At 48.3% G+C, this 18148-nt stretch overlaps 1 protein-coding gene across 6 annotated transcripts in view; it reads right to left on the bottom strand.

The window, feature by feature from the left end:
- The window catches only part of SLC8A3 (solute carrier family 8 member A3), a 169449-nt gene extending 151619 nt beyond the window's left edge, over positions 1–17830 (bottom strand). For 5 of the 6 annotated variants that reach the window (XM_010809505.4, XM_015473255.3, XM_010809503.4 and 2 more), the window contains exon 1: positions 16840–17427. The gene's annotated coding sequence lies outside the window, so the exon portion shown is untranslated. Of the gene's footprint in view, positions 1–16839; positions 17428–17748 lie in introns of those variants that run through there. The other variant, XM_059890582.1, reaches the window with a different exon arrangement.
- Positions 17831–18148: the final 318 nt, after the last annotated feature.

Below are 18148 nucleotides of genomic sequence, written 5' to 3' on the forward strand. Positions count from 1 at the left end.
CATCTCCACAACAGGAAAAGAAGTGAAGGCACATATTTCAGTTAGGTCGGCCCAGAGCAGTGTGAGAGCCAGCCACTCCCCCGGAGGTGTCAGAAGAGAAGAGATTAAGGGAGCACGGTAGGAAAGGAGGGCCCCCAAAGGCAAGGAGAGCCTACACTCTGGCTTTACCAAAAGCACCTTGCATCAAACTCATTTTTTAAACAACTGCTCTTTGAATGCCCATTGTGAACCAAGCACTGCGCTTGTGACTGAGCATACACCCATGAAAGTGCTACACCACATCCCCAACCATTTGACATTTTCTTCTAACGAAGGATAGAGACAAACAAGGAATTATGGGCATGATACTATGACGATGTCATGGGAAGTTACTCTTTTTCTTGTTCTGCTCTAAGCTCTCAAGTTGGTCACTGCACCGCTGCCTCTAACCTTACAGACAGTGGCTGCAATACATCACGGTTTTATAATATCGAGGACCTTGCAGTAGTATGTGTGGTTGATATTCCATGATTCTTGCTTCTCTGTTCCCATGCAATTGTCACATTTTGCCTTCCTCAAAGCCTCCAAACCCTTAATGGCATCCAAGTCATATAATAACTTCATAAAACCCAGCTGGCCTTCTCCTAGGCACTGCCACACACAAAGAGGAAGCACCAGCAAGCCTCAATCTCCTCATGCTGTATATAAATAAAGGACTTTAAAATGATCACAACAATCCTATCTCTTCATTAAGTATTCTTTACTCTATGGGTGGCACTGCATCAGGCATTTCTATAGCTTCTGTGTAAGACCTAAGGATCCCACAGTGATTTAGGTAGCGTTAACTGTTTTAGAGATGAGGAGACTTGGGCCCAAAGATTACTAATTTACCCAGGTCCACTAGCTGAGTAGCACAGCTGAGCTATGAAACTTGGTGTGTCAAATGCCAAAGTCTAAAAGTGAAGGTGGAAAAACAGGATCGGAATCTGGAGCCCTCAAGTCAAGAACCTCCAGCCCTGGAAATCTCTACTCCTCTGGGAAGCCTTCCCTGATAACACCCTCTTCCTCTACCTTCCAACTGAGTCATTTTCTCCCCTGTGTTCCTCTAGCCCTTTGATGACCACTAAAGCACTTGTCACACATCATCACATTAACCTGGGCTGATCTGTCTGCATGTCCATCTCCTACACACTTAGAGAAACTCCCTGAGGGATTCCCCCTCAATATAGGGACTTTTCTTTTCTAGCAAGTTATCACACTCAGTTCAGAGGGCTAAGAGGTTGGATCTGATCTCTAATATCCTCCCTGCCTCCAAAATTCTATGATTCCAAGGCTTGTTGATTCTACTCAAAGGTTTACCACACTCTCTAGAGGCCAGAGGACTTTGCTGTCTATGAGTCTTTCACAGATCTGGAGAATCACAAACCATGCAAGGGGACCAGAGTGAAAGGAAGAAAGGGCCTTGCTCACCTAATTTAAGTTCTGCTTCTCCAGCTGTTGGATCTACATCTGCATGTAAGTCATCCCCCACATTGGAGGCAATAATGGAACCAGGGTCACACGCTAAAGAGGGCTGTGCATTAGAATAACTTTGGAGCTCTAAAAAATATAGGTATCTGGATCTTACTCCAGACCTAAGTTTTGGACTCTCTGGGAGTGAAGTCTCAATATTTAGACTTTTTAAAAGTTCCTTAGTTGATTTAGAGGTACAGCCATGGTTGAGAATCCTGGGAGAGAATAAAAGGAACACAGACTAACTATGAAAGACATTTGCATCTCAGGGATTCCAACCATTACGGAATTTCTCTGAACCAAAAGAAGGACTCTTAGTGTATCATGAGTTGACTCATAAGTGGGTGTACCACAAAGCCTTTCTATACACTAGACAAACATCCACCCTCCTGGACTCTAACTTCCTTTCATACCCTGCCAATGACAAAGAGCATCAACTCCCTACCCATATAAGTAGATTTCCCCACTGTCTCTCCCTAAACCTGCTGTTAGCTTAATCTACACTTTTACTGAAGAAACAGAGAAGACCCAGAGTTCCCTTATCCACACAGGAAAATGAAGCTGCTTATCCCATTTTCAGCAAGACATGTTTCTAAGTATTTTCCTTTTCATGGATGGTATCTTATGTTGACTTCTCCATGTTTTCCTCACGCCATCTTTGTTTGCTCCGTGATTCATTTATTCACGTATACATGCATGCACAGGTATGAAACTCAGTCCGTGTGGTACAGGTCGACTTCCACTGAATCAGATGAGAAGGTACCCAACTCTTTTTTTGCACATTCAAAAGAACTTAGAATAAAAGTTCCTAGAGGGTAGCAATTTTTATCTGTTTGGTATTTCTGTATCCCTGCCATCTATATCAGTGCCTGGCATAGAGTGGGTGCTCAGTATATACTTAGTGAATGAATAGATCCATGAATAAATGTACAAAAATAGAAGGCATAATAGCTAGTGATTTCTCCCACTCTTGGCAGTGTTCAAATGGAGCATCCCATCTGTTAGGGATGCTGTGAGCAAGGTTTTTCTAATTTGAGTTATATGAACAAATATGTAATCCCCCCTGAGGACCACACACTTCACTGGAGAACAGTGACAGAAAACCAAATTACCAAAAAAAGAAAAAGAAAGTCCTAGACTTGGAAGCATGTGCCAAGACAGTGCAGAGGAAGGAAGGTCAAGTGCTGCCTGGGACCAGCAGGGTCACTTCATGGACCAGGCAACTTTGGATCTAGGAGTTGAAGAATGAACATGAGTTAACTGGGTCAAAGCCACTGCACCTCAAATAGGTAAGAGAAAGCCATGCTAAAGAGCAGGTCAGCCTCAACAAGCAATGTCTGTTTAATGAAAGGTGGGCAGGGTGTCTGAAGGGCAGGGCATTTGAGAGAGCTGAGAGAAGCTGCAGCAATCAGTGAGGAATTGTTTGTGAAAGGCTTTGTATGCCCAGTCAAGGAATTTGGTCGTTACCTTGGTGGTAATAAGGACGTACTGCTGCTACTGCTAAGTCACTTCAGTCGTGTCCGACTCTGTGCAACCCCGTAGACGGCAGCCCAGCAGGCTCCCCTGTCCCTGGGATTCTCCAGGCAAGAACACTGGAGTGGGTTGCCATTTCCTTCTCCAAAGGAAGTACTGAGAGTCTTTTAATCACAGGAGGGACAAGATCATTGTTTTTCCTTTGGATGGAGACCTAGACTGACAACAATGCAGAAACTAGATATGTGAATGAAGGTGGGGCAAGACTAGGGGCAGGAAGACCAGTTCAGAGACTCTCAAAGTATTTGAGTGAGATGTGATCAGAACCTGAACACAGGCAATGAGAGCAGGCCTGCTGAGGGGAGGCAGGGTTTAGACCATTTTCAAAAGTAAAATCAATACGTGTGCGTGTGTGTGTGTGTGTGTGTGTGTGTGTGTATGTGTGTGTGCTCAGTTGTGTCCAACTCATTGTGACCCAATAGACTGTAGCCCACCAGGCTACTCTGTCCATGGAATTTTCCAGGCAAAAATACCAGAGCAGGTTGTCATTTCCTACTCCAAGAGATCTTTCCAACCCAGAGATCAAACCTGTGTCTTTTGCGTCTCTTACATCGGCAGGCAGGTTCTTTACCACTGTGCCACTTGGAAGCCCAGACTCAGAACAGTTTGGACTATTGAGCCAACAAATGGTTACTACCTTGACAAGACTGAGGAGCATTCTGGTCCTTTGTTGGAGCTCTAGGGCCTTCTTCACTAGAGCCCCTAATTCTCCTGGCTCCATCTGTCTCACAGTCACAGATGTCCCTAAAGCTATACAGCTATCTAAGTCTGACCAATTTTGTCGAATTTTCCAGCTCACATTTCTTCAGTCCTGGAGATCCTTACAGGAAAAACCCTGCAGGACTACTGGGATGACGATGGTGCCTGATGTGGTTTGGTGCCAGTGTCTCTTCATCCCTCTTTCACTATCAGAATCTTCTGTTTTCAGTTGGTCCACAGAATCTTGGATGTGTTCTCGTTTATTGGGTGCCAACTGTATGTCACACTCTTTTCCAGCTACTGGAGGTTCAATATTATATCTTTTACCTGGACTAATGCAAAGCTGCCAATCTTGCCATATCTGTTACAGTCTGTGCTCCAGAAAAACAGCAACTACCATCTTTTTAAAATGTAAATCAGATACAGTTAAGTACCTTACATACAAATGAGTTCCTTTCCAAGAGTGCATTTGTAAGTCCAATTTGTTCCTAAGTCCAACAAAGTTAGCCTAGGTACTCAACGAACACAACTGGCTATACAGCACTACACAGCAATAGGTTTATAAAACTTTTCACACAAATAATTCATTAAAAAACAAGCAACAACACTTAAAATCTTACAGTACAGTACCTTGAAAAGTACAGGGGTACAGTACAACAGCTGGCATACAGGGGCTGGCATCAAGTGAACAGACAAGAAGAATTACTGACTGGAGGAGGGTGAAGAGCTGGGAGATGGTAGAGCTGAAGGATCCTCAGCTATAGGAGATGGAGGGCAAGCTGCAATTTCACTCATGCCTAATGTTGATGGAATGCATGTTTGCATCTTTGAAAGCTCACAACTTGATCCTGCTTGCAGGATCTCAGTTCCCTGACCAGGGATCGAATTGTGCCCCCTGCAGTGGAAGTGCAGAGTCTGAACCACTGGACCATCAGGGAATTCCCACTCTTTTCTTTTCTTCAGAGCACCCCACTGGCTGGAATCATTGCTTTTCTATTTGTTTACTGGTTTATCATACAATATAAACTTCATGGGAGCAGACAACTTGATCTTTTTTCTCACCACAATATTCTCAGGCTGCTTGACTGCAGCCTGGCAGAGTGAGTGTCAGCATTTGTCGAAGAGATCAGTGCTCACTCTGCAGGACTAAGCGTTTTTGGAAAGATGCACCTGTGAGAGGAGATATCAAGCTTCTGGGAAGCCTTGGGGTAGAGAGGTAAATGGTTACAACCAATGATCTCAGAGAACTGGCAGTTCTGCTCATTTGAAAGCACCAACAGGACCACAAAGTATTTGGAAGGCGGTTGGGAGACTGTCTCTAAACACATTTCATTCTGCCTACCTTAGTCCTCTCATGAGCACCTTACTTCTCCTCCAGAGTGTGTGGCCTCGTAATAGCCAACACTCATAGTGCACTATTCCCTCAACAAATATCAAGTGATGGTCTGTACCAACAGTGGACAAAGGCCTTCTTGCTCCCATTCAGTCCTCACGAGGATGTTCACAATGATGAAGAAACAGAGGCTCAGTTAGCTGCCTAGAGTTTCTAAGCCAAGAAATAACGGAGTCAGAACATAACCTTGGTCCTCCAGCTTTCAGGGGGTCTCCCTCCACCAACCTGGAAAAGCATCATGTCAGCAAAGACCAAGAGACAACATTCCCTATTACTGAAAGGAAATCAGGGCTGGGCCAGGGGTGTGAGAAGCCCAGAGCAGCCTGAAGGGGTATCGTTCCCACCTTTATGTGTTCCCAGAGAAAATGACTTGGGCTCTATCTTTCGGAATTATCCACAGAGAGAGGGCTGACATCCCTCTGCCCTACTGCCTACCCATGAAGGGAAAGCTGGTCATAAAAGCTGGTACTTTTATGTACCTTTTCCTCAGCTCATTCTCCAGGAGACTGATCTATTTTTTAATAGCATTTAGTTCTCTTAATTTTTAAATGTTAAAATATGGGATTAAATCATATCAGTGCCCAAAGGAAGAGCAAATGGACCCGGGCAAGCACTCAGAGTTGTCTCTCTGATACATGGCTGGGAGAGTCTCTTGTACACTCAACTCCAGGGATGTTCTGGGCCCTTCTTTCACAAGAGGGCGCTAGGAGCAGACTCCTAGGACTTCCAGCAGATCCAGCTGCTGTCTTGGCAGCCGTGATCTCTCTCTACCTGACCAGGGATCGAACCCACTGCCCCCTGCGATGGAAAGGAGGAGTCTTAACCACTAGACCATCAGGGAAGTCCCATTCTTCCTCTACTTTAGAGCACACAGACGGGCTGGTCATTAATGATTCCCCTCGAAGTTGACTCCCCCATTAGTTCCTCCTGAGAGTCTGGAAGGCACGGACTCAAGGTGATTCTTCCTGAATCCTAGAGGGGGAGTATAGTGATATGATAGGAAGTAAGCAGAACCTTTGGAAAGCCGCTGGGCAAAGGGATTCCAGGTAGACTCTCAACAGAGTCTGCTGCTGCTGCTGCTAAGTCACTTCAGTTGTGTCCGACTCTGTGCGACCCCACCGACGGCAGCCCACCAGGCTCCCCTGTCCCTGGGATTCTCCAGGCAAGAACACTGGAGTGGGTTGCCATTTCCTTCTCCAATGCATCAAAGTGAAAAGTGAAAGTGAAGTCGTTCAGTCGTGTCCGACTCCTAGCGACCCCGTGGACTGCAGCCCACCAAATCCCACTCCTCCATCCATAGGATTTGCCAGGCAAGAGTACTGGAGTGGGTTGCCATTGTCTTCTCCACAACAGAGTCTACATGGATCCAAATACATCCTTCCTGGATGGAAAAGGAAAAGCAGAAGCACAGGACTTGAGACTGACCTGTCTGGAGCATTTGGGGGCCGATTCTGAGAATGCCCTGGAGGGTTGCAGTGGGAAGGGACTCCACACAGGAGGGCCAAGCTCAGGCCACCAGACCCTCAAGCAGCTCAGGATGCCTTGTAGCCCAGACAGCCAGATAGTTGGGTTGGCTGCTCATCTCACCTCTAGAGACCCAATGTAATAACAGACACACTGGGGGCTTCAAATTGCAGCTGGAAAGCTCTGAAGCAAAAGATGTGATCAGCATGAATAACATTCTTAGTAGGAGGTGATCTATAAGCTGTGGAACCAGACCCACAGAACACAGAATTGTCAGGGAAGTAGATTAAAAGTCAACACATCCAACATAGCATTTTTTAAAGGTAAGGAATGTGAGGCCCAGAAAGCAGCAAAGGGTTTTGCCTGTAGTTGTCAGAAGAAATAACAACTAAAATATACTGTTCTTGCCACTTGTTCAATGCATCTTCTGTGATACCACATTGCCCATTCCTGGGTTGATTTTTTTATTCCTTCACTGGCTCCTTTTATGATAAATAGGACAGATTCTCCTTCTTGCTTTTAGTCCACCTGCCTCAAGAGTGAGGTAGGTTATTCATTTTTCATTGATGAGCCACTGTGTTTCAGGTACCATACAACAAGAAGTGGGAGAGAGAGAAAGGACTTGGTCCAGGAAGAAGGTGAGTCTCAAGATGAAAAATACATATATTTTTTAATAATAAAAAATCTGCATTTAAATAAATATAAGGGACTTGTGAAAAACAGATGCTGCGTCATCAAAATTCAGAATAAGAGACTGCTTCTTCACAGTCTTCCCATCAGAAAGAGGCATTTGAACTGAAGAACAGTAGGATTCTTAGTGAAGGGCAAACCATGAACAAAAGCGCAGAAGAAGAAAGGACAAGAGTACTTAGGTGCCCACATGGGAACTGTAAGAAGTGAGACTAGAAGTGGAGTGGTGAAGCAGGCCAAGGAGGACCTTGAATATTAGGAGTCGGACTCGGGCAAAAAGTGAGAGGCCCTTCAAGGCTTTTGTGTGGGAAAATGACAAGCCTAGACTAGGGTTTTAGGAGGGCAATCTTATAATAGCCACTAAAGTGAATTGAAGGACTGGAAGAATGAAGTTGGGAAGATGTTAGAAAGTTACTGTTTATAGTATCATCATAATAATATAGCTTAGAAAGTTATTTTTTTTACAGGTACGGTAAGGACTGAGTGGGAAAACTCAATGTTGGGCACTTTGAATACAGTAGCTTTACTCTGTTGCAAACATACAAATGTTGGCTGCTATAATAATAATTTCTATTATAATTATCATTATTATTATGTTAGAGGTTGTCAAATCCATACTGAGGTCGTGGTAGTAGGGATAGGGAAGAGAGGCATGGACTGAACAGATGTAAGGAACACAATAGTGCTCCTTTATCTGTGTGGGATAAATTCTAAGGCCCCCAAGTGGATGTCTGATATTGCAAATAGTACTTAATTCTATGTATACTATGTTTTTCCCTGTATATACACATTTACAGTTAAATTTCCAAATTAGGCCCAGAAAGATTGAAGGAGGAAGGAGAAGGGGACGACAGATGATGAGATGGTTGGATGGCATCACCGACTCAATGGACATGAGTTTGAGTAAACTCTGGGAGTTGGTGATGGACAGCAAGGCCTGGCGTGCTGCAGTCCAGGGGGTCACAAAGAGTTGGATGTGACTGAGCGACTGAACTGAACTGAACTGAACTGAACTGAAATAGGTTAGCAATAATAACTAATAATAAAATAGAACAATTATAACAGTATACTGTAATAAAAGTTGTGTGAGTGTATTCTCTTTCATTCTCTCACTCAGAATATCTTATGGTGGTTGGTGGTGGTTTAGTCGCTAAGTCATGTTGGACTCTTGCGATCCCATGGACTATATAGCCTGCCAGACACCTCTGTCTATGGGATTTCCCAGGCAAGAATACTGGAGTGGTTTGCCATTTCCTTCTCCAGGGGATCTTCCGAATCCAGGGATCGAACCTGGGTCTCCCGCACTGCAGGCAGATTCTTTACCGACTGAGCTACCAGGGAAGCCCCCAGAATATCTTACAGTACAAATTTAATGCCTTTTCCATCTTAATGGAGCACTTTATCACACACAGTGGCTGTAACTTTTGCAGCCTGAGGTGTGACAGCAAACCTGTGGGAGAAAACTGGGAGGGAGGAGAGGATCTTGGAGATGAAGTGAAAGAGGGCCCACCTAGAGAGCTAGTGGAACCTGGAGAGGTTCTGTGCGATAGAAGTCAAGAGGGGGAAGTTTCACGGAGCTAATGATCAATTTTTTCTGATGGGGGTTGGGGGAAATCAGGAATAAGTTATATTTGGGGGAATGAGAAGTCCTTGGTGAGTGAGAGTTGGGCAGAAGGTAGGAAAAAATGAGAAAGCAAGGGACTAAGTGAATGAATGAGTGATGGGGAAATAGAAACAGATGTCTACTCTAAAATTTCAAGAGTGTGTGGAAAGCAAGATGGGAGGAGAAAATGACGGGAGGAAGTGAACAAAGGGATATTCTTGCTAGGATGTTGAGCATGCTTACAATTAGATGGAGGGGATTCAGTGCTCAAAAGGAAAGAGCTCAGGGCAGGCTGATGAAGGCAGGGCAGGAGGGACACTGGGCAGGAAGGGAAGGGAGAACTTTTAAATTGTGAGACCAGTGACAAGTAAGGGTGGAGAACAAAGTTGGGAGATCAGGGTGCAAAGGAAGAGTGTGCAAGCTCACACTACTTGGTTCATTCTCTAGGATGAACAAAGTGGTGTGTAACCTGGACATCTTCTCCTCTCAAGTGATTTGGAAACTGCCATGTAGAAGCCTGGGCAGGAATACAGTTTCCAGACCCACTTCCGGATCCAGTCCCAACATGACCCAGCATTCCTGTACACAACCAGGAAAGCACTATTTGTCATTCAGACATCAAGGCAGTAAATGCTACCTGACCCATTCCAAGAGCTGTTTTCTTAGTAGACATGACCCTGTATACCACATCTAAATACACTTGATTCAGGAATTAGCCTCTAGAAGGCGATGGCACCCCACTCCAGTACTCTTGCCTGGAAAATCCTGTGGGTAGAGGAGCCTGGTGGGCTGCAGTCCATGGGGTTGCTAGGAGTTGGACACGACTCAGCGACTTCACTTTCACTTTTCACTTTCATGCACTGGAGAAGGAAATGGCAACCCACTCCAGTGTTCTTGCCTGGAGAATCCCAGGGATGGGGAGCCTGGTGGGCTGCCGTCTATGGGGTCGCACAGAGTCAGAAAATGACTGAATCGACCTAGCAGCAGCAGCAACTCTTCATATTATAAAAATGTACATATACATGTGATTCTTCCTATCTAGATGTCTTGTTCAATAGTCTCTATGGATTGCAATCCTTCTTACCCCTGACCTTCCTGCTCAAGACCTTCCCCAGGACCCAGAGATCTCAGATCTTTAGGGGTCCACCTTGCTGGGCAGCTCAGCTGACTGGGAAGAGTGTCTTAGACATGCTGGAGCCATTTTTCCTTTCTCTTGAAGTGGTCTACCCAGTGTTGGGTTTAGAGTGCCCATCCAAAAAAACAGAGACAACTGAACACAAACCAATCTCATTAAAGAAAATAGGGAAATTCCTTCCTAGAAGGACAGCTCTGGTTTGTATGCTGAAACAGAAAGAGGACCCCCCTAGCCCTCCCTCCTAGGCCAGCAGGATGACAACGCACAAGGGTTCTGCAATAGTCCCCTGCTTCCTCTCGCTACATTCTGGTCTTGATGCACTATCTAAAACGCAGATCTGACCATGCACTTCAGCACTGAAAACCTTCCTAAGTCCCCACTGGAAACTCAGTGGAAAACCTTAGCATGAAGTACAAGTCCTTCAAGATCTGGCCCCTAGAACTTCTCTAAACTCATCTCTCTGAACTTTACCCTCAGTCTTTAGTCATTTGAAAGAGCTCTTGTCCACTTTAGGCCTTTGCATACTGATCCCTTCAGGGCTTCCCTGACCACTCAGCAATAAAGAATCTGCCTGCAATGCAGGAGACTGATGCAGGTTCGATCTCTGGGTGGGGAAGATCCCCTGGAGTAGGAAATGGCAACCCACTCCAGAGCCTGGTGGGCTACAGTCCAGGGGGTTTCAAAGAGTTGGACATTATTGAGCACAGCAATATCACAGTAATCCAAGTCTATGCCCCAACCAGTAACGCTGAAGATGAAGTTGAACGGTTCTATGAAGACCTACAAGACCTTTTAGAACTAACACCCAAAAAAGATGTCCTTTTCATTTTAGGGGACTGGAATGCAAAAGTAGGAAGTCAAGAAACACCTGGAACAGGCAAATTTGGCCTTGGAATACGGAATGAAGCAGGACAAAGACTAATAGAGTTTTGCCAAGAAAATGCACTGGTCATAACAAACACCCTCTTCCAACAACACAAGAGAAGACTCTACACATGGACATCACCAGATGGTCAACACTGAAATCAGATTGATTATATTCTTTGCAGCCAAAGATGGAGAAGCTCTATACAGTCAACAAAAACAAGACCAGGAGCTGACTGTGGCTCAGATCATGAACTCCTTATTGCCAAATTCAGACTTAAATTGAAGAAAGTAGGGAAAACCACTAGACCATTCAGGTATGACCTAAATCAAATCCCTTATGATTATACAGTGGAAGTGAGAAATAGATTTAAGGGCCTAGATCTGATAGATAGAGTGCCTGATGAATTATGGAATGAGGTTCGTGACATTGTACAGGAGACAGGGATCAAGACCATCCCCATGGAAAAGAATTTCAAAAGCAAAATAGCTGTCTGGGGAGGCCTTACAAATAGCTGTGAAAAGAAGGGAAGCAAAAAGCAAAGGAAAAAAGGAAAGATATAAGCATCTGAATGCAGAGTTCCAAAGAATAGCAAGAAGAGATAAGAAAGCCTTCCTCAGCGATCAGTGCAAAGAAATCGTGGAAAACAACAGAATGGGAAAGACTAGAGATCTCGTCAAGAAAATCAGAGATACCAAGGGAACATTTCATGCAAAGATGGGCTCGATAAAGGACAGAAATGGTATGAACCTAACAGAGGCAGAAGATATTAAGAAGAGGTGGCAAGAATACACAGAAGAACTGTACAAAAAAAGATCTTCACGACCCAGATAATCACGATGGTGTGATCACTGACCTAAAGCCAGACATCCTGGAATGTGAAGTCAAGTGGGCCTTAGAAAGCATCACTACGAACAAAGCTAGGGAGGTGATGGAATTCCAGTTGAGCTATTTCAAATCCTGAAAGATGATGCTGTGAAAGTGCTGCACTCAACATGCCAGCAAATTTGGAAAACTCAGCAGTGGCCACAGGACTGGAAAAGGTCAGTTTTCATTCCAATCCCAAAGAAAGCCAATGCCAAAGAATGCTCAAACTACCACGTAATTGCACTCATCTCACATGCTAGTAAGGTAATACTCAAAATTCTCCAAGCCAGGCTTCAGCACTACGTGAACTATGAACTTCCAGATGTTCAAGCTGGTTTTAGAAAAGGCAGAGGAACCAGAGATCAAATTGCCAAATTTCCATGATCAAATTGCTGGATCATGGAAAAAGCAAGAGAGTCCAGAAAAACATCTATTTCTGCTTTATTGACTATGCCAAAGCCTTTGACTGTGTGTATCACAATAAACTGTGGAAAATTCTGAAAGAGATGGGAATACCAGACCACCTGACCTGCCTCTTGAGAAATTTGTATGCAGGTCAGGAAGCAACAGTTAGAACTGGACATGGAACGACAGACTGGTTCCAAATAGGAAAAGGAGTACGTCAAGGCTGTATTTGTCACCCTGCTTATTTAACTTCTATGCAGAGTACATCATGAGAAACGCTGGACTGGAAGAAACACAAGCTGGAATCAAGATTGCCGGGAGAAATATCAATAACCTCAGATATGCAGATGACACCACCCTTATGGCAGAAAGTGAAGAGGAACTCAAAAGCCTCTTGATGAAAGTGAAAGAGGAGAGTGAAAAAGTTGGCTTAAAGCTCAACATTCAGAAAACGAAGATCATGGCATATGGTCCCATCACTTCATGGCAAATAGATGGGGAAAGAGTGGAAACAGTGTCAGACTTTATTTTGGGGGGCTCAAAATCACTGCAGATGGTGACTGCAGCCATGAAATTAAAAGATGCTTACTCCTTGGAAGGAAAGTTATGACCAACCTAGATAGCATATTGAAAAGCAGGGACATTACTTTGCCAACAAAGGTCCGTCTAGTCAAGGCTATGGTTTTTCCAGTGGTCATGTATGGATGTGAGAGTTGGACTGTGAAGAAGGCTGAGCGCCAAAGAATTGATGCTTTTGAACTGTGGTGTTGGAGAAGACTCTTGAGAGTCCCTTGGACTGCAAGGAGATCCAACCAGTCCATTCTGAAGGAGATCAGCCCTGGGATTTCTTTGGAAGAAATGATGCTAAAGCTGAAACTCCAGTACTTTGGCCACCTCATGCGAAGAGTTGACTCATTGGAAAAGACTCTGATGCTGGGAGGGACTGGGGGCAGGAGGAGAAGGGGACGACAGAAGATGAGATGGCTGGATGGCATCACTGACTCAATGGACGTGAGTCTGAGTGAACTCCGGGAGTTGGTGATGGACAGGGAGGCCTGGCGTGCTAAGATTCATGGGGTTGCAAAGAGTCGGACATGACTGAGCGACTGAACTGAACTGAACTAAGCACAGCACAGCACATACTGATCCTTTCACTCAAAGACCTTTGTCCCCCACCATTCCCCTCCCTACTTTCACCAAAGCCAGCTCCTTCCTAGCCTGTCTTTCTGGGATCAGCTATCCCTAGAAATTCTCCGTAAGACCCCCTAGAGACGTGATCTTCCTACATTTTCACTGCACCTGGGATGTAGCCTTCACAGACAGGAGTCAGTTTAAATGGTAATTGTGTGTTCACTAGTTGGTTATCCCTGCTGGGATGAGTGTGTGTTTATGTGGAGAGGAAACATTCTATTTTATTTGCCTCTGTACCCAGCAAACTTGGCCAAGGGGATTGTTGAATATTTATTGAATAAATAACTGATTGGTTGAATCAATGAAGGCTTTCTTTTTTGGAGTCAAATGTATTTCTGAAACTCATCAAACGTTTGAACTTCCAAGCAAAGCAACCAGGCTTGAGTGCAAAGGGAGTGATTTTCTCTTTTGAGCCAATCTTGGTAGCTTGAAGAGAAGCTGTGTGACACATTCCTCCAAATCCAGATTGTCGGCAGTGAGTGACTGGACCAGGTAGACTGAGGAATAATGCCCACAATGACTGCTGCTGCTGCTGCTGCTAAGTCGCTTCAGTCGTGTCTGACTCTGTGTGACCCCAGAGACCGCAGCCCACCAGGCTCCTCCATCCCTGGGATTCTCCAGGCAAGAACACTGGAGTGGGTTGCCATTTCCTTCTCCAATGCATGAAAGTGAAAAGTGAAAGTGAAGTCACTCAGTCGTGTCCAACTCCTAGCGACCCCATGGACTACAGCCTACCAGGCTCCTCCACCCATGGGATTTTCCAGGCAAGAGTACTGGAGTAGGGTGCCATTGCCTTCTCTGCCACAATGACTACCCATGGACAATACCAGTAACTACACCAGGGACTGTACAAGGGGCCGCCTTGCACCGGGACAGGGCAGGGCTGGATCAGGGGGACACTCCCTTGGCTTCAGGGGTGTTTTTTTACAGGGTCAGTTTGCTGGCCCTATTCTTCCTTCTCTGACCAGGAGGCTCTGCAGGGCCATGCGTGTGCATGCTCAGTCACTTCAGCGGTGTCCGGACTCTTTGTGACCCCATAGACTGTAGCCCGCCAGGCTCCTCTGTCCATGGGATTCTCCAGGCAAGAATATTGCAGGGGGTTGCCATGCCCTTCTCTAGGGGATCTAGGGTTGGATCTTCCCAACCCAGGGATCAAACCTGCATCTTCTCTCCTTTCCTGCATTGGCAGATGGGTTCTTCACCACTGGCGCCACCTGGGAAGGACTGTAGCCCTTCTGCAAGAGATGCCAAAGTAGAGATCAGAGAAGAGGTAACTTATTCCTCCTAGTTCCATTCATTCACTCAGCACGGATGGAGTAGTTTCTCTATGCCAGGCATACTGCCAGGTCCTGGGGATACAAGATGAATAAACACCAGCTCTCTTTCCTCCCTTCATGCAGCTTGCTGTCCAGAGGCGTGACTGGCCTTGCTCAATCACATAAATACATTGAACGTGAATCTTTAAATTACTTCAAAATAATAGGTTCAAGTTAGGAGTGTAAAATAAAGGAATCTGGCTTAGGGAAGGTAGGGAAAGCTTCCTTGAGAAAGTCACCAATGAACTAAGGACAGAAAGATAAATAGGAGTACATTAGACAAGGACGAAGTGTTGGAAAAGCAAGAAAGCATTCCCAGGTAGAGGAAACCACCTAAACAGCCTTCCCATTTTCATGAAGTCTGAGAATCACTTCAACCAAATTTAGGTCCCACCTGCTTCTTCTCAACCCCATATCTATATTTTATTTAAAGGAACAGGTAACCGTGGAGTGGACTTGCATGTGCAAACTGCAAAGGGGAATTGCAGATGGCGGTGAGGGGTTGGGAGACCACAGCTACCCCCAGCTCTGATCCTCGCACGGCAGGAAGCCGCGGGTTCCTCTCAAACTCGGACCCCGCAAGGCCCGCAGGAAGAAGGGCCGGCGGGAGGGAGGGCCTGAGCGGATCTTGGATCTCCCTCCGTCAGGGAGAAGCAGGGTGCAGCAGCTATATTTGAAAATCGAGGTAAACAAGAGCTCAGCTCAAGTGGACGGGGCACAACAGCTGCGGAAGATTAATCACACACGGCTGCGAGTCACCAGGTCGCCACGAGGCCCCCACCAGCAGGCCGGATGTGCTCCTATCACGTACCCACAGCTCCCTCCGCCTGGGGTGTTTCTCGGCCACTCAAGAGCGCGCAGCCCTGCGCCCAGCTGCGGCCTGCCCTTCTGACAAACTACCCCGAGTTTCAATCTTTCTGCCCAGGAGCCCGAACAACCAAACGTTCGGGGTTTGTTTTTTAGTCACCAGGGGACAGAGCCAAAGACAGACAGAGAGAGAGCGCGCCAGACAGAGAGAGAGAGAGAGAGAGAGAGAGAGAGAGACAGACGGACAAGGAGAGACAGAGAGGGAGAGAGAGACAGGCGGCAGGCAGGCGGGCAGGGAGCGGGTAAATTTATGGCACTGCATTAAAGGCGTTTGTTCTATTTAACCCCCACCCTCTCCCTCCACAGTTAAAAATAAAACACAGTGAATAAAGAGGCGGGGGAAAATCGCTTTTTTCCCCTCCGGAAACATATCGCTTTCTTCGTCTCCCCAGTGGCTCAGGTCCTCGGAGCAGGTCAGGCAGGGTCTTGCAGGAGCAGGCCAGCCTCTGAATGAAGGCCTGTGGCTGTGTGCGTGTGTGCATGTGTGTGGTGCTGGCGGTGAGGGGTGTGTGGGCGAGCGGGGGTGGGGGTGGGGCGGCGAGGAGGCGGGTTGGGGAGGGGGCAAAGTTACACACTTCACGTCTCTCCACCTGGCCCCGGCCCGCCCAGACCACCGCGGACGGGAGAACACCGGTCGGGAGAAGCCCTCCTTCTCCCCGCCCCCTTGGCCGCCGCGGGCTGGTGCGCCGGGGCTGCAGTTCCCGACCCGCGGCGGTGGAGTCCCGAGGTTGGGGTGCGCGCGGGCGTGCGTACAGGCGGGCGCGCGCCGAGTGGGTAACGCGCTCCCCTCGCAGCCCCCAAACCCCACGGGCGCTCGCCACCCCGGGAGCACAACACTCGTTGGCACAGCCCAGGCACACACATGCATACACGCATCCAGCACGGAACACGGCGCTCAGCCTCCCTAATGAGCACCCGTCCGTAACCCGACAAACCCGCGACCAGCCCAGGCATCTCTGCACCGCGCCCCCCCACCCCACCCACCCACCCACCTACCACCGCACCTCCCAGGAGGCACTCAGTCTGCCAGTACGCCCCCCACCCCACCTCCCGGCACCGCCTGCATCCCAGTACACTTTCCGCGGCACCCTCCCCCGCCACCTCTTCTGACACTAGACCTGCAGGAAAGCAGTTCATGTGAATGATCTCGAGAAAGAACTTAATTAACACCGTTATTCACAAGCCGGAACCCTCACGGGGACATCCCCAAACCCACCCCCTCCATCACCACCAACCCCCGCCGCCCCCGCCCGACCTCTGCCTCCCCGGCCTCTGCCGCCGGTTGAGGGGGAAGGGCAGGAGGCTCAGCCCTTCACTCACCGTTTCCTCTCGATCTCTCGGGCGGAGTGGGCAAGTGAGGGGGGGTGGGTGAGAAAGGTGCGCGATGCCCCCGCCGCCCGGCTCCTCACCGGCCGCAGCGGCTCATCGCCCCAGCGGGCTGCCCGCCGGCCGCAGCCGCGTCCGGGGCATGTCAGTTCGCCGCCGCCTCCCGCCCGCCGGGCTCGTGGGCTGCCAGCTTTCAGGGAGCCTTGGGGCAGCGCATCCGGAGGGCGAGGGCTAGGGCCGGAGCAGGGGGCCTGGGGAGGGGTCCCTCGGCACCGGTTTAAGGAGCAGGGAGCACGCCTCCGTAGACCCCTGGGAAACCCCGACTCGGGCGCGGGCTCGGACTAAAGCCCTGGAGAGGCCCGGAGTCCCGGCCGCCCGCAGCAAGGGGATCCCTGCCGGGAGGGGGCAAGAAGGCGAGCGGCCCGGCGTGCCCTGGCGGCTCCGAGGACCCCGGACTTGCAGTCTGCGTCGCCGGGGCTTTCCCGGGGCTGGGAGCGCGCCGGCTCTCCCCCTAGCACGCCGTCACCGCGGGACTCGTCTCGGCCTCGCCGCGGGCGGAGGGGACGCGCGGAGGGTCTGGTTTCTGGGCGAGCCGAGAGCTTTGCCCATTAAGCTGCAGGAGGAAGCCAAATCAAAAAGCCAATCTCCAAGCCTCCAAAACCCAACGTCACCCTATCACGGCATGACTAGCAGCGCATATTTATCCTCGCGCGCCGATGGAGGTGATTTTCAGAGAGCTTTCCGACCAGCAGCGGGGAGCCGAGTCCGCCTCTCGCATCCCGAGAGCCCCCAGGACCGAATGCAGACGGAACCCGTAGCCCGAGGCCACCCACCCAATCTTTGCAGCCTGGCGCCGGGCGCCTCCTCGCCAGCGGCAGTTCCAAGACGGCGGCGCGTCCTGACCTGGATTCCGCGGAGTCCAGAGCTCCGGGCAGCAGCGGGGAGGGAGGGCAGGCGGGCGCGCAGCACCGGCTTTCCCCTTGTCCTCAGGAGACGCTGCCTGCAATCCCGAAATTAAGTCTCCACCAAACACATCTGTGGTTTTTAAATATAGCAGGGGACGATTAACCAGGCAGGGTCCACCCAGGCCTAGGGGAGGAGTTGAGGGGGGATGGAGGTTAGCAGTGGAGGGAAAAGAAAACTCCCTTTCTCCCCTCTTTTTTTTTTCCCCCTTCTGTTCTTGGTGTAGAACTCAGTCTGTCATTTTCTCAACCAAATCAAACAACAGCTTGTGACAGACGCTTGGGTGAGCGCTGGTATGTTGGCTTTGGGGTTTTCAAGGCTAAAAATACGAGGGGGCTGT

The sequence above is a fragment of the Bos taurus genome, chromosome 10 (assembly GCF_002263795.3).
Source record: "Bos taurus isolate L1 Dominette 01449 registration number 42190680 breed Hereford chromosome 10, ARS-UCD2.0, whole genome shotgun sequence".
Classification (NCBI taxonomy): Eukaryota; Metazoa; Chordata; class Mammalia; order Artiodactyla; family Bovidae; genus Bos; species Bos taurus.